The 16,465-nt window shown below is 39.9% G+C and overlaps 1 long non-coding RNA gene across 1 annotated transcript in view; it reads left to right on the top strand.

Annotated features, from left to right (window-relative positions):
* Positions 1-15,181, top strand: part of LOC129032599 (uncharacterized) — a 166,312-nt gene extending 151,131 nt beyond the window's left edge. The window contains exon 3 of the long non-coding RNA XR_008501403.1: positions 14,900-15,181. This is a non-coding gene — a long non-coding RNA (uncharacterized LOC129032599). The remainder of the gene's footprint in view (positions 1-14,899) is intronic.
* The last annotated feature ends 1,284 nt before the right edge of the window (positions 15,182-16,465 follow it).

Below are 16,465 nucleotides of genomic sequence, written 5' to 3'. Positions count from 1 at the left end.
TTTGGCAGGTTAAAATCATAAAGAATACAAAATAACACATAAAAAACTGTGTATCCACAACCCACCTGAAAAATAAGACATTATAAATACAATTGAGATGCTCTGTGTATCCCTCTTTAGGCATAGTGTCCTTCTTTCCCCCCACTGCTTGTCCCCTGCTGAGTAACTATTATCACAATTGTGGTATTTATGAATTACACACTTTTAAAAAATACTTTTACAGTCTGGGTGCAGTGGCTCATGACTGTAATCTGAGCACTTTGGAAGGCCGAGACAGGAGGACTGCTTGAGCCTAAAAGTTTGAGACCAGCCTGGGCAACATAGTGAGACCTCCTCTCTACAAAATATACAAAACATAGCCAGGTATGGTGGCGTGCACCTGAGGTCCCAGCTACTTGGGAGGCTGAGATGGGAGGATCATCTGGCCTGGGGAGGTGGAGGCTTCAGTGAGCTGTGATCATGCTATTGTACTCCAGCTTGGGTAACAGAGTGAGACCCTATCTCAAAATAAATAAATAAATAAAAACTTTCACTAAATTGTTTTACTAAACAATGATATTATCATTTGCATGTTTAAAAATATTTATCAAAAGAATATCATGTTAAATATAGTAATGTTGCGAGGTTTTTTTGCAAGTTTTTTCTTTTATTATTTTACTTTAAGTTCTAGGGTACATGTGCACAACCTGCAGGTTTGTTACATAGGTATAAATGTGCTATGTTGGTTTGCTGCACTCATCAACTCATCATTTATATTAGGTATTTCTCCTAATGCTATCCCTCCCCCAGTTCCCAACCCCCAGCCAGGCCCTGGTGTGTGATGTTCCCCACCCTGTGTCCAAGTGTTCTCATTGTTCAGTTCCCACCTATGAGAGAGAACATGCGGTGTTTGGTTTTCTGTCTTGGTGATAGTTTGCTGAGGATGATGGTTTCCAGCTTCATCCATGTCCCTGCAAAGGACATAAACTCATACTTTTTTATGGCTGCATAGTATTCCATGGTGTGTATGTGCCACATTTTCTTTATCCAGTCTATCATTGATGGACATTTGGGTTGGTTCCAAGTCTTTGCTATTGTGAATAGTGCTGCAATAAACATACATGTGCATGTGTCTTTATAGTAGGATGATTTATAATCCTCTGGGTATATACCCAGTAATGGGATCACTGGGTCAAATGGTATTTCTAGTTCTAGATCCTTAAGGAATCGCCACACTGCCTTCTGCAGTGGTTGAACTAACTTACACTCCCACCAACAGTGTAAAAGCATTCCTATTTCTCCACATCCTCTCCAGCATTTGTTGTTTCCTGACTCTTTAATGATCGCCATCCTAACTGGTGTGAGATGGTATCTCATTGTAGTTTTGATTTGCATTTCTCTGATGACCAACAATGATGAGCATTTTTTCATGTGTCTGTTGGCTGCATAAATGTCTTCTTTTGAGAAGTGTCTGTTCATATCCTTTGCCCACTTTTTGATGGGGTTTTTTTTTCTTGTAAATTTGTTTACGTTCTTTGTAGATTCTGATATTACCACTTTTTTTCTTGTAAATTTGTTTAAGTTCTTTGTAGATTCTGCATATTAGTCAGATGGATAGACTGCAAAAATTTTCTCCCATTCTGTAGGTTGCCTGTTCACTCTGATGGTAGTTTCTTTTGCCTTGCAGGAGCTCTTTAGTTTAATTAGATCCCATTTGTCTATTTTGGCTTTTGTTGCCTTTGGTGTTCTAATCATGAAGCCCTTGCCCATGCCTATGTCCTGCATGGCATTACCTAGATTTTCTTCTAGGGTTGTTATGGTTTTAGGTCTGACATTTAAGTCTTTAATCCATCTTAAATTAATTTTTGTATAAGGTATAAGGAAGGGATCCAGTTTCAGCTTTCTGCATATGGCTAGCCAGTTTTCCCAGCACCATTTATTAAATAGGGAATCCTTTCCGTATTTCTTGTTTTTGTCAGTTTTGTCAAAGACCAGATGGTTGCAGATGTGTGGTATTATTTCTGAGGCCTCTGTTCTGTTCTATTGGTCTATATATCTGTTATGGTACCAGTACCATGCTGCTTTGGTTACCGTAGCCTTGTAGTATAGTTTGAAGTCAGGTAGCATGATGCCTCCAGCTTTGTTCTTTTGGCTTAGAATTCTTGGCTATGTGAGCTCTTTTTTGGTTCCATATGAACTTTAAAGTAGTTTTTTCCAATTCTGTGAAGAAAGTCATTGGAAGCTTGATGAGGATGGCATTGAATCTATAAATTACCTTGGGCAGTATGGCCATTTTCATGATATTGATTCTTCCTATCCATGAGCATGGAATTTTCTTCTATTTGTTTGTGTCCTCTTTTATTTCATTGAGCAGTGGTTTGTAGTTCTCCTTGAAGAGGTCCTTCACATCCCTTCTAAGTTGGATTCCTAGGTATTTATTCTCTTTGCAGCTATCGTGAATGGGAGTTCACTCATGATTTGGCTCTCTGTCCGTCTGTTATTTGTGTATAGGAGTGCTTGTGATTTTTGCACCTTGATTTTGTATCCTGAGACTTTACTGAAGTTGCTTATCAGCTTAAGGAGTTTTTGGGCTGAGATGATGGGGTTTTCTAAATAGACAATCATGTCATCTGCAAGCAGGGACAATTTGATTTCCTCTTTTTCTAATTGAATACACTTTATTTCTTTCTCTTCCCTGATTTCCCTGGCCAGAACTTCCAACACTATGTTGAATAGGAGTGGTGAGAGAGGGCATCCTTGTCTTGTGTCAGTTTTCAAAGGGAATGCATCTAGTTTTTGGCCATTCAGTATGATATTGGCTGTGGGTTTGTCATAGATAGCTCTTATTATTTTGGGATACGTTTCATCAGTACCTAATTTATTGAGAGTTTTTAGCATGAAGGGGTGTTGAATTTTGTTGATGGCCTTTTCTGCACCTATTAAGGTAATCATGTGGTTTTTGTAGTTGGTTCTGTTTATGTGATAGATTATGTTTATTTATTTGCATATGTTGAACCAGCCTTGCATCCCAGGGATGAAGCCAACTTGAGCGTGGTGAATAAGCTTTTTGATGTGCTGCTGGATTCGGTTTGCCGGTATTTTACTGAGGATTTTTGCATCAATGTTCATCGGGGATATGGGTTTAAAATTCTCTTTTTTGTTGTGTCTCTGCCAGGCTTTGGTATCAGGATGATGCTGGCCTCATAAAATGAGTTAGGAATGATTCCTTCTTTTTCTATTGAGTGGAATAGTTTCAGAAGGAATGGTACCAGCTCCTCTTTGTACCTCTGGTAGAATTCGGCTGTGAATTCGTCTGGTCCTGGACTTTTTTTGGTTGGTAGGCTATTAATTATTGCCACAATTTCAGCTCCTGTTATTAGTCTATTCAAAGATTCAACTTCTTCCTGGTTTAGTCTTGGGAGGGTGTCTGTGTCAAGGAATTTATCCATTTCTTCTAGATTTTCTAGTTTCTTTGCCTAGAGGTGTTTATAGTATTCTCTGATGGTAGTTTGTATTTCTGTGGGGTCAGTGATGATTCCCGTTTATCATTTTTTATTGTGTCTATTTGATTCTTCTCTTTTCTTCTGTATTAGTCTTGCTAGCAGTCTATCAATTTTGTTGGTCTTTTGAAAAAACTAGCTCCTGGATTCATTGGTTTTTTGAAGGGTTTTTTTGTGTCTCTATCTCCTTCAGTTTGGCTCGGATCTTAGTTATTTCTTGCCTTCTGCTAGCTTTTGAATTTGTTTGCTCTTGCTTCTCTAGTTCTTTTAATGGTGATGTTAGGGTGTCAATTTTAGATCTTTCCTGCTTTCTCTTGTGGGCATTTAGTGCTACAAATTTCCCTCTACACACTGCTTTAAATGTGTCCCAGAGATTCCGATACGTTGTGTCTTTGTTCTCTTTGGTTTCAAAGAACATCTTTATTTCTGTCTTCATTTCTTTATTTATCCAGTAGTCATTCAGGAGCAGGTTGTTCAGTTTCCATGCAGTTGTGTGGTTTTGAGTGAATTTATTTGTCCTGAGTTCGAATTTGATTGCACTGTGGTCTGAGAGACAGTTTGTTGTGATTTCTATTCTTTTACATTTGCTGAGGAGTGCTTTACTTCCAATTACACCGTTAATTTTAGAATAAGTGCAGTGTGGTGCTGAGAAGAATGTATATTCTGATGATTGATGATTTGGGGTGGAGAGTTCTGTAGATGTCTATTAGGTCTGCTTGGTGCAGAGCTGAGTTCAAGTCCTGGATATCCTTGTTAAGCTTCTGTCTCATTGATCTGTCTGATGTTGACAGTGGGGTGTTAAAGTCTCCCATTATTATTGTGTGGGAGTCTAAGTCTGTTTGTAGGTCTCTAAGGACTTGTTTTATGAATCTGGGTGCTCCTGTATTGGGTGCATATATATTTAGGATAATTAGCTCTTCTTGTTGAATTGATACCTTTACCATTATGCAATGGCCTTCTTTGTCTCTTTTGATCTCTGTTGGTTTAAAGTCTGTTTTATCAGAGACTAGGATTGCCACCCTTGCTTTTTTCTTGCTTTCCATTTGCTTGGTAGATCTTCTTCCATCCCTTTATTTTGAAGCTATGTGTGTCTCTGCTTGTGAGTTGGGTCTCCTGAATACAGCACGCTGATGGGTCTTGACTCTTCATCCAATTTGCCAGTCTGTGTCTTTTAATTGGGGCATTTAGGCCATTTGCATTTAAGGTTAATATTGTTATGGGTGAATTTGATCCTGTCATTTTGAAGTTAGCTGGTTATTTTGCCCATTAATTGATGCAGTTTCTTCATAGCATCGATTGTCTTTACAATTTGGCATGTTTTTGCAGTGGCTGGTACTGGTTGTTCTTTTCTATGTTTAGTGCCTCCTTCAGGAGCTCTTGTAAGGCAGGCCCAGTGGTGACAAAATGTCTCAGCGTTTGCTTGTCTGTAAAGGATTTTATTTCTCCTTCACTTATGAAGCTTAGTTTGGCTGGATATGAGATTCAGGGTTGAAAATTCTTTTCTTTAAGAATGTTGAATATTGGCCCCCACTCTTTTTTGGCTTGTAGGGTTTCTGCCAAGAGATCTACTGTTAGTCTGATGGGCTTCCCTTTGTGGATAACCTGACCTTTCTCTCTGGCTGCCCTTAACATTTTTTCCTTCATTTCAATCTTGATGAATCTGACAATAATGTGTCTTGGGGTTGCTCTTCTCAAGGAGTATCTTTGTGGTGTTCTCTGTATTTCCTGAATTTGAATGTTGGCCTGCCTTGCTAGGTTGGGGAAGTTCTCCTGGATAATATCCTGAAGAGTGTTTTCCAACTTGGTTCCATTCTCCCCACCACTTTCAGGTACACCAATCAAACGTAGTTTTGGTCTTTTCACATAGTCCCATATTTCTTGGAGGCTTTGTTCATTTCTTTTTACTCTTTTTTCTCTAAACTTGTCTTCTCGCTTTATTTCATGAATTTGATCTTCAGTCATTGATATTCCTTCTTCCACTTGATTGAATCAGCTACTGAAGCTTGTGCATGCGTCACGAAGTTCTCGTGCCATGGTTTGCAGCTCCATCAGGCCATTTAAGGTCTTCTCTACACTGTTTATTCTAGTTAGCCGTTCATCTAACCTTTTGTCAAGGTTTTTAGCTTCCTTGTGATGGGTTAGAACATGCTCCTTTAGCTTGGAGGAGTTTGTTATTACGAACTTTCTGAAGCCTACTTCTGTCAACTCATCAAAGTCATTCTCCATTCAGCTTTGTTCCATTGCTGGTGAGGAGCTGTGATTCTTTCGAGGAGAAGCGGTGCTCTGGTTTTTAGAATTTTCAGGTTTTCTGCTCTGGTTTCTCCCCATCTTTGTGGTTTTATCTACCTTTGGTCTTTGATGTTGGTGACCTACAGATGGGGTTTTGGTGTGGATGTCCTTTTTTTGATGTTGATGCTGTTCCTTTCTAATTGTTAGTTTCCCTTCTAACAGTCAGGACCCTCAGCTGCAGGTCTGTTGGAGTTTGCTGGAGGTCCACTCCAGACCCTGTTTGCCTGGATATCACCAGCGGAGGCTGCAGAACAGCAAATATTGCAGAACAGGAAATATTGCTGCCTGGTCCTTCCTCTGGAAGCTTCTTCCCAGAGGGGAAGCTGCCTATATGAGGTGTCTGTCGGCCCCTACTGGGAGATGTCTCCCAGTTAGGCTACTTGGGGATCAAGGGCCCACTTGAGGAGGCAGTCTCTCTGTTCTCAGAGCTCAAACATCATGCCAGGAGAACCACCGCTTTCTTCAGGGCTGTCAGGCAGGGACGTTTAAGTCTGCAGAAGTTTCTGCTGCCTTTTGTTCAGCTATGCCCTGCCCACAGAGGTGGAGTCTATAGAGGCAGTAGGCCTTGCTGAGCTGTGGTGGGCTCTGCCTAGTTCAAGCTTCCTGGCTACTTTGTTTACCTACTCAAGCCTCAGCAATGGCGGATGCCTCTCCCCCTGCCAGGCTGCCGCCTTGCAGGTAGATCTCAGACCTCGCAGGTCGATCTCAGACTAGCCGTGAGCAAGGCTCCGTGGGCATTGAACCCACAGAGCTAGGCATGGGAGAAAATCTTTTGGTCTGCCAGTTGCTAAGACTGTGAGAAAAGTGCAGTATTTGGGCGGGAGTGTCCTGTTTTTCCAGGTACAGTCTGTCATGGCTTCTCTTGGCTAGGAAAGGGAAATCATCCGACCCCTTGTGCTTCCCGGGTAAGTCAACACCCCACCCTGCTTCAGCTCACCCTCCGTGGGCTGCATCCACTGTCCAACCAGTCCCAATTAGATGAACCAGGTACCTCAGTTGGAAATGCAGATATCACCCGTCTTCTGAGTTGATCACACGGGGAGCTGCAGACCAGAGCTGTTCCTATTCAGCCATCTTGGAATGGGATCAATGTTGCTGTTTTAACTCTTTTATTTTTTTTAATTGAGATGGAGCCTTGCTCTGTTGCCTAGGCTGGAGTGCAGTGGCTCTGGTGTGAACATAGCTCACTACAACCTCCAATGCCTGGTTTCAAGCGATTCTCCTGCCTCAACCTCCCTAGTTGCTGGAATTACAGGTGCCTGCCATCATGTGCAGCTAATTTTTGTATTTTAAGTAGAGGTGGGATTTTGCCATGTTGGCCAGGCAGATCTCAAACTCCTGACCTCAGGTGATCTGCCCACCTTGGCCTCCCCAAGTGCTGGGATTACAGGCTTGAGCCACCACATCTGGTCTTAGCTCATATTTCATTGTGAGAATCATCCATGTTAATATATAGAGATTAAGTTTATTCATTTTCTAATGATGTATACTATTTCACTCTATACATATACCAGAATTCATTTATCAGTTCTCTCGTTGATGCACACATACATGTTTTCCTGGTTTTTGCTCTTCCAATCAATGCTTAAGTGAAAATTCTTGTCATTTTTTTTTGCATGTGTCTGAGAATTCTTAAGGGCATATACTTAGGAATAAAATTTTTGGGTTATAAGTTATCTAAATAGGAAGACTACTGGAATAATCTAGGTAATAAGTACCTGGATCATCTAGTAGATCTAGATAATGGGAAAGAACAAAACATTAGTAAGAAATATTGGACAACAATTGAGGTTTCACAGGATGTGAGGAGAGATAAAGAAGTAAGATTTAAGAATGACACTGAGGTTATATGGCAGGGAATGGCTCAGAAAATGATGCTACCTCAGACAGAAATGAGAATGTATTGTAGGGGCAAAAAGGTTCCTCACCCATTGCAAGGGTCATGCCTGATATTCTCATAACAAAAAACAGGCTAGCAAGTGAAAAGCATAGCAAATTTATTTTACGAAGTTTTATATGACATGGGAGCCTTCAGAAATGAAGACCCAAAGACCCAGTTAAAACTGTGTTTTGCCTGATGAAAGAAGAGGTTGGTTGTAGGGAAACACAATGCAAAAAAAAAAAAAGTATTACCTAGTGGTAGTAAAACTGGGGTGAACTTAGCAAAGCCTGTTTGTTTAGATTTCTTTTGGCCTTTCTGTGTGGTATTCCTTTTCCCTGGGTATGGGGTAGGATCTTTCTGGAATGAGGGTCTTATGACTCACTTTCAGGGGAGATAGAGCAGAGAGTGACCTCTAGGTTTTGTAGCTTTCTTTGGGGGGAGTAGAATTGCAGTTTCTATGACCTGCTGTGGGAAAGAGGAATTCTGGTTTCTATGTTTCACTTTGGAGGAGAGGCCAGGAGACAGAAGTGCAGGAGAATGACAGAATGACCTTGCTTCTGAGACCCTCCAATGGTCTTCAGTTCATAGTACTCAGTATGTTAAGGCACCATACTTCAGGGTATTGTGTACTGAGCCCTGATATGATGGAAAGGTGCTTACCTGAGGAAATATATTGAAGGTATGTCTGTGGGGTGGTGATGGGAATTGCAATTTAGACAATTTAGAATTCCAGCAAATTATTTAATATTTTAAATGAAATCTTGAGAGAAACAAATAGTATCAGAGATGTAAATTATATACTGTTTTCATGGATGTTAGTTATGGTTGAGACAATTTAAAAGGAGGGGACCTAAATAAGAGAAGGTTGGCAGAACAAGAAAAGGTCAAGAGAGCAGTGCCAGCAGAGTTCTGGGGCAGACGACATTATTGCCCACTATTATTCATGTTGGTTTCCTTCTAGGAGAGTCCTCACCCATTGCCATGTGACTTTGTGTGCCTCCTGTAGGAGAAGTGTGCTTCCCAGCCTCATAGGTTTTGGGTTTGGGCGCAGGATGTACTTTGGCTAATTAAAGGCACGAGAGCAAAGGTGAGGAATGAAATAGCTAAACAGAAATGTGGGAGCTGCTTCTTTAGCTTAGATCCCAGAGAAGAAGACACAAGGGCAGGGCCCCAGCTTTCAGCAGAGCTACAACCAACCTGCAGTGTAGTCAAGCAAATTTGCAAGTAGTTAAGAATTGAGTGGTTAAAGTTAACATTGATTATGCCCTAATTGCTTAAGAATTCTAGTGGTAAAACACAGAAGTGAGAAGTGTGGTAGAAACCTCCAAAGCTCACCCATATCAATTCTCTTCTTTTTCCCCAGAGAGAATCTTTGACCATGGAGGTGCTTTTGCCAGTAAAATTTCTGCAAATGTGACATGTATCAGTGTTGGGCAGAGCTTGTGTGCAAATCTCCATCCTTCTCTTCCCCTCTTGTGCTAGCCATGGAGGATGTACTCATTAGATGTACAATTATAGTATGGTTGTATAAAGAATATAAAGGGTACAATTATACATCTAATGCATACATCCTCCCCTAGCCATGGAGGATGTATGCATTAGACGGGATTTTGAGTTGCCAGATAGAGATATTTGTTCTGGAGAGTCACCTGCCCTGTGGTACACCTAATATGAGCACTAAATGAAGCCTTGTTATTTCCTCTGAGATGGTGATGTTATTGCAGCAAAGCCTAGCATATCTTGACCAGATGGCATGTTATTTTGAAGCATCAACACGATTCAATGAAATTAAGATTGTTTGAGGATAAAAACAAAAACCCCTAAAGAAAAGGAAGAGATGTCAGAAGGGGTAAACAAATGAAGTAAGATAGCAGAAGAAAGGAGATGGGATAGAAAAGTAGATTAATAGGAAAAATGACAGTCATCTCTTCCTCAAGGTTATGAGTGAATTCCCATGGTATAGGGCAATCTATTTATTTTGGTGAGGGTTGTGAATTTTCCTAAAGAGTTGAGCTAAGAAGATGAAAATTTTACCAAACGGAACATTTTTACTTAAAAATAACAAGATTCTCATTGAAGGTGAAGGAGAATTTATTGCCCATGGAGCACATCACAGAAAAGGTGACATTGGCCTCAAGGACAATTGGATCCATGGCCTGTGATGTTGTCAGGGCCCTGTCTCTACCTCTGTGTCACTTCTCAGCTTTTCTCACATATTGAGTTTATTTTTTCTTAATATAGACAAGTTTTTTTCCCCATATGACAGGAAACATGGCTACTTGCAGCCCTGAACTCATTGCCCAGCAGTTCTGCCATCAGAGAGGAAAAATATGATTTCTGCTCCTTTAATCCAGAAATGTCCTGAAGCAGAAATCTGCATGGTTATGCATCTATCCCAGGCCAATCTCAGTTGCCAGACAGTTGGACAATGTAGGGGAAACAGGATTTCTTACCTATTGCAGAAACTGTAATGCTCATGGCTAAGACTAGTGTAATAAAAGATAGATTAAAAAGAGAAGAGCATATACATTTATTTGTTGTACATGACATGGGAAACTTCAGAAAAGAAGACCCGAAGAAACAGAGAAAACTGTGACTTTTTATTAAAGGACAAAAGCGTTAGCTCTAGTGCTAATAAACTGGCAGGGATATAGCAAGGCCTGTCTGTTCAGTTTCTTCTTGGTGTCTCTGTGTCTTCAGAGATAAGGACCTTCCTTTCCTTCAGGTCCAGGGTGGGCACCTGTCACAAGAGGGTCTTCAGGGGAGAAGGGAGGGAGAAAGTCAGACAGTGACCTTTCTAGGTTTTATGGCCTGTTTCAGGAAAAAAGGGTGAGAGGACATTGAGAGTGACTTTCTGCTTCTGCTGTTTTCTCAATATCCAGGGTGCCATATTTTGGGGTAGAATTTTGTGTACCTCATCATTAATTTTATTGGCTCAGCTTGGTTCACATACTCACTTTAATGCTGAAGAGCACAAAATCTATTGCCAGAAGAGATGGAATAGGTCCTGGGCAGGGAAATACAATGATTGCTACAGGAATATTAAAGTAATCAGTGTAGTAAAGTTCTCTACATTTTGCAATATAGTTTGATTGCTGAATGGGTGGTCATCAATTCCACAGAAAGCCCCAAATTCTACATTTTGAAATATTTATTCAAATATCATATAATCAGAAACTTGGACTTCAGTTAACGAAATGGCAGAAACTTATTGACCAACAATGACAGGAAATAACAGGGATAATAGGGAAGAATGGCCAGTCAAGTACTTAATAGCATAGCTATCTTCATTTCTTAGCTAGAATAATGTTATTTATACGATATAATGTCAGAAACACTTGGCAAGGCCTTGTTGCAAAGTTTGTCCTCAAACAGCATCTTTCTGACGCCTTCATAAACTCTTTGAGGAAGTCACTGTAACCCCTTAAAATAACACAGCTACCCTGAAGAGGAGAGATAGGACATAACATCTGTTGAATATCTACTGGACACATTATCAGTGTTATTGCTATTACTCCTGAGAGGTAAGTAATACATATGCTCATTTAGTAGATGAATCGAAGATGAGAAGTTTCCTAACTTCCCCAAGTTTAAACAGAGTAGAAACCAAGTTTAGCTAATCCAGGATTGAAAACCAGGTCTGTCTGCATACAAAATTCTTTCCAGCCTGTTTCCAGTTATTAACATTTTATTATGAACTAATTCATCAGTTTTTTTTTTTTTTTTTTTTTTTTTGAGACAGAGTTTCACTCTTGTTGCCCAGGCTGGAGTGCAATGGTGTGATCTCAGCTCACAGCAACGTCTGCCTCCCGTATTCATGCCATTCTCCTGCCTCAGCCTCCTGAGTAGCTGGGATTACAGGCATATGCCACCACACCCAGCTAATTTTGTATTTTTAGCAGACAGGGTTTCTCCATGTTGGTCAGGTTGTTCTGGAACTCCTGACCTCAGTTGATCTGCCTGCCTCAGCCTCCCAAAGCGCTGGGATTACAGGTATGAGCCACCACACCTGGCCTCATCAGATATTTTAAAAGATTATGCAAACTTCTTTTGGAATAACTTAGGTAAACAAATATCAATCTTTCCCATTTGATTTCCCCTGGGCTTGAATCAGCTGAGACAAAATGTAAATGTGGGATTTTAAATGATACATGTTGCCAGGGAAAGGGATTCTAGTAAAAGGAGTGTAGATAATTTGTGCCTTACCATGCTAATGCTTGTGGCAGTTCTCAGTTAAGTGGTACCCAGGTGGGCTACTGATGCCAGCTGGGTTATTGTGAAGGAACAGTGGGGGTTAGAGAGAACCTGGGGCTACCTAAAGAAAAGTGAACCTCTGAGAAGCCAATTAAGAGGGGAGGACCTTTAGCTAGCCTATTGGAGGAGGGATTTAGTGAAAGAACCAAGAGGAGAGACAGCTCATCATAGAGATACTAAGGGAAACTCAGAGATTGGAGGCTGAGCTTAGTAGTGCCATATAGGAGGCTGCATCTCCAGGACAGAGAAAAATCTATCCAAATGTTCTCTGGGCAGATTCTGGGATGTACCAGCTAATGATGAAATTTGGGAACCTGGGAATAAATCTAAGATGGCACAGAAAGAAGAGATCTGGCGGCCCATAGAGGGAAGATTGTTGATTTCTTTGGTTCAGAAGGGGTCTAAAGGAAACAGCCTGACTGAGCATAAAGTATAGTGTTCTTGAGTAGGAGCCTACTGCTGGGAAGAAAATGTCGTGAAATAGAGAGGCTGGTTTGTGTTTAAATGAATGCCAAGATAAATTAGAAACATGACACCAACCACCTAAGGCATATAATCTTTATATGGTTAACACAGAGATCCTAACTCAATGCTGTAAACATAATTTATGCACCTGAGCTGATTATACTTTCGAACACTGCTGGGAAGGATGGAAGCTGTGAATCTCATGGTTGTTGTCTTCAGAGGAGTAATCTGCACACCATGACCTCAATATTTCTGTGATCCAAAATGCCAACAGAGCCATGTTGAGGAAAACCTCTGTTGAGTTTGTTATATAACAAATAAATTTTGCAGGGAGGAAAGTAGACAGATGTCTGTAGACCCTAGTTACTTCCCTGGGAGGGAATGCAGGCCTCCCTGACATCTTACAGAGAGGGACCCTGGTCAATCCGGTGCAATAGGAGGGTATTGTGTTGCCTGGATAGAAGGAGAGATGCAAAGAGAAAAATGACATTTAAAAAGAGGGTTAAAGGACATAATTTTCTCCAGGGTTTGACTTGGTAAGAAGTTCCATTGGGTCAGCACAGGTCAGGTAGCTGTGAATATTTCCTTGGCCACCGCTGTAAGATGACTCTTCAAATACTATAGTTCATGTAAGACCCATCAGAGTAAAACCATGACTATTAAAATGAGGGGAAAGAAAGGCATAAGTGAGGAAGAATTTAAAAGGAAAGAACAGGTACAGCACTGCCCAGGGTCAGACTATTTCCTCAGAGCAGACAAAGAAACTTATGCAAAATTTATGATGGACTTAGATCTAGGACAGTGCATGCTTTGAAACTCCAATCTATTTAAATGATGATAAATGTCACAGCTGTCCTCCTTTATGGAATGATTTGCCCAGGAGAAGAGAAGGATTTCAAACTGTCTTTTCCAAAGAGGGGATAAAAATCACTTAAAATTGGTCATTCAGACTGTCTCATGAGTCTTTTGAGCTGCAGAAAGTTATATTTCTTTAAAGAGAACCTACAAATAAATGATTATATAAGTATAAATTAATGGTCCATTTAGTCCTGGTTTTGGTTATAATTAAAATAGGATATTCTCTTGTTGTGCCAGCCACAAAAGTTTAGTGGTAAACTCTCTATTTCTTTTTTCAATAACCCATCATTTAGTTGTCCCTTTGTTGTTTTAGTAAAATGACTTGGAACCCAGCAGTCATACCTTATTCTATTTCACATAGTACTGAAATTCACAACTTGTATAAAGAAATGCATTGCTTCAATTGTCTGGACACTCTCAAGAATGAAGATTCACACCCCTAGGATCTAGTGAGCAGCTAGATATTTCACCCTTCTACAAAGTTCAATATTGTATTTTTGCCCACTTGAGCTTCCTCTTTTAGATCGACTGCTGTTGGTATGAAGGCAAAAGAAAGCAGCACGTCTAAAAGAGACCTCAGGAAGTGTTTTTCCCTGTTCAACTGTGGCTATTTATGTATTGCTCCCAGGTGTGTGTAACCAGAAGATTTAGTTCTTTAGATTACATATGCATCATTCCAAGTGGTAAGAACAGACATGTTTTTACATAAAAAAGCAAAAAACAAAATAGTATGCATTTTAATACTGGCATTTGTATGAAACTTTATATGTACACATATCTTTATGAATGCACAGACAGTCTCTGAAAACATATTCAAGGAACTTATAAAGAGCTGTGTTATTAGGGAGGCCGACTGGTGGCTAGAGGAAAAGGCAGGGATAGGAAGAGATTTACTTTTCACCATGAACACTTTTATAACCTTTCAAGGTTGTGCCATGTGCATGTATTGTCTATCAAAATGATAACCAACCAACAAGCAAGGAGAACAAAACAAAGTAGTGGGATTGACCTTTCTAGGACATTGGGGTTCCTATAGTTGGCTGATATAGAATTTGATTATTGAAGCCTTTGAAGTATTAATACTTACTTCTTTCCTGCACTTTGTTGAGATTGGTGACCCATCATGTGCTTACTTGCTGTTTTGTTCTCTTTATGTCTGAGGGCCATTGGAAAAGGAGTGCAGACTAAATTCTTCTTATAATACCCAAAGTCTGTAGATCAAGAGTTTTCTGTCAAACTACAAAGATGCTCACACCACAGAAACCCTATTAGCATGTAGTCATAAGTATAGAGTGTGATTGATGCATGCTATACAGTGGCAGGGAATTTAACTTTTCCTCAGTTGACAGGATTTGGGATAATCCTAGTGAAGGAAAGGAAAAAGGAGCTTAAAAACATGAAACAAGAGTATAGATCTGGCAGGGGGCAGGGGCTAGAAGAAACCTTAGAGTTATAGGGCTGTATCTTTTAGACATATTTTGGTTACAAGTGGCAAAACACTATTTGAATTATTCTGGGCAAAAAGTGAACTTTATTAGGATACTGAAGGGCATCCCCACATTCTGAGAAGGTAGGGGTACATCAGGGCCTGAGGCACAATATTGTTGAGAATCTCTCTCAAATCCTGTCTCTTCTCTCAATTTCTTACTGCATTCCTGCTTTATTCTTTCAGATCTGCTTCATCGACATGGCAGGGAACATGGCTGCACACAGAGGACTCATTTTTGCAGCTTCCCTACCAGAGAGAGAGAGATACCCTTTTTAACTGAGTTCTGAGTTGAAATATCCTAGAAGAGAACTCTGATTGGCCTGGCTTGGGTCACATGCCCGTCCTTGAGTTGATCAACTGTGATTAGTTATAAGTGTACTCATTAGTAACTTCCCCTGGAACCTTAGATTTCATGTGGGGTAAGACTTCCAAAAACAAATAAAAAAATAAAACAAAAGAATGCTATTTCTGGAAAAAAGAATCTGAACAATAGATTAACAATATAAAGGCAGCAGAAGTAGCAAAGAGTTAATAAGCTGTAATTTCAGGAGCACTCCCTTATCGTCTCATAATTCCTTGGACTACCTCCAATAGTTAATAATCTTAGTAATAACACTCTGAAAAAGGCAACTTGTGAAACTCACTTGAGTTTAAATGACTGGTAGGCCATCTCTTTTCTGAGATCAGAACCTTTTGTTTGCAGAGGGAGAAAGAAATAGGATGGAGAAGGCAGACCTAGAGTGTCTGGAGGAAGTAGGATGCAGGAATTCTATGCCACTGCCACTCCTTTGTCGTTTCTTGGTACCAATTTCTCCCTGTCAAGCTGGTAGCATTACTGAGGTATCAATACCACCAGTAGGGCCATAGAGGTTGTATATCTCCATCACTCACATTATACCCTATAGAGTTCTAGAATGTTTTATAACGTCATTGTGAATGGTGGCTCTTGGAGTTAAATAATGGGGCAGTCTACATTGATTATCAAATGTGTGTACTTGCTTCGTTTCAAAAGCTTTATTTTATTCTTATTATGTATAATACATAGATCTGTGGGGATTAGTCCTGAAATATCAAAATAAAAATGTTCCATTAAATGACACTATATTTATTTCCCATACTTGAGTTGGCAGACTAAAGCCTATAGGCCAAATCTAGCCTGCTACCTGTTATTATAAATAATGTTTTATTGGAACATAGCCAACTCATTTTTTTTTTACCTATTGTCTACGGCTACTTTCATGCTACAATGACAGATATCGGTAGTTATGATAGAAACCATAGGGTTCACAAAACCTAAAATACTTATTATCTGGCCCTTTACAGGAAAATTTGCTAATCTGTGGACTGGAGCCTACACTAAATAGAAGTTTTTCATTGATCTGAGAAACACAACGCTTCACAGTATTAGTAATTTTATTACAAATAAAATTATCTGCAAGTAAACAAAAGATGGCAGTGATTCTGTTGGGATCATGAAAAATTAAAGATCATGGAAGGGTGCTGAGAGATTATGGAGCCCAGTTCTTGTCTTTACAAGTAGGGAAACTGAGGCCCAGGGAAACTAGTGACCTTGTTCAAAGTGACATATCAAGTCCAATTTAAGTCTTGACTGATTTTCTTCCATGACAATGTTTGAAATAGCTCCACATTCTCTTCTGTGTGTACTTTATCATTTTTAAAACTAATTTTCCTCCGTTTTCAAGTGTTTAACTTGCACAAGTCCTCCAGTCAGCAGTATTGTTGTGTTCA

Source organism: Pongo pygmaeus, chromosome 2, assembly GCF_028885625.2.
Source record: "Pongo pygmaeus isolate AG05252 chromosome 2, NHGRI_mPonPyg2-v2.0_pri, whole genome shotgun sequence".
Classification (NCBI taxonomy): Eukaryota; Metazoa; Chordata; class Mammalia; order Primates; family Hominidae; genus Pongo; species Pongo pygmaeus.
Note: the sequence above shows the minus strand (reverse complement) of the source record. Positions and strands in the feature narration are given on the sequence as shown.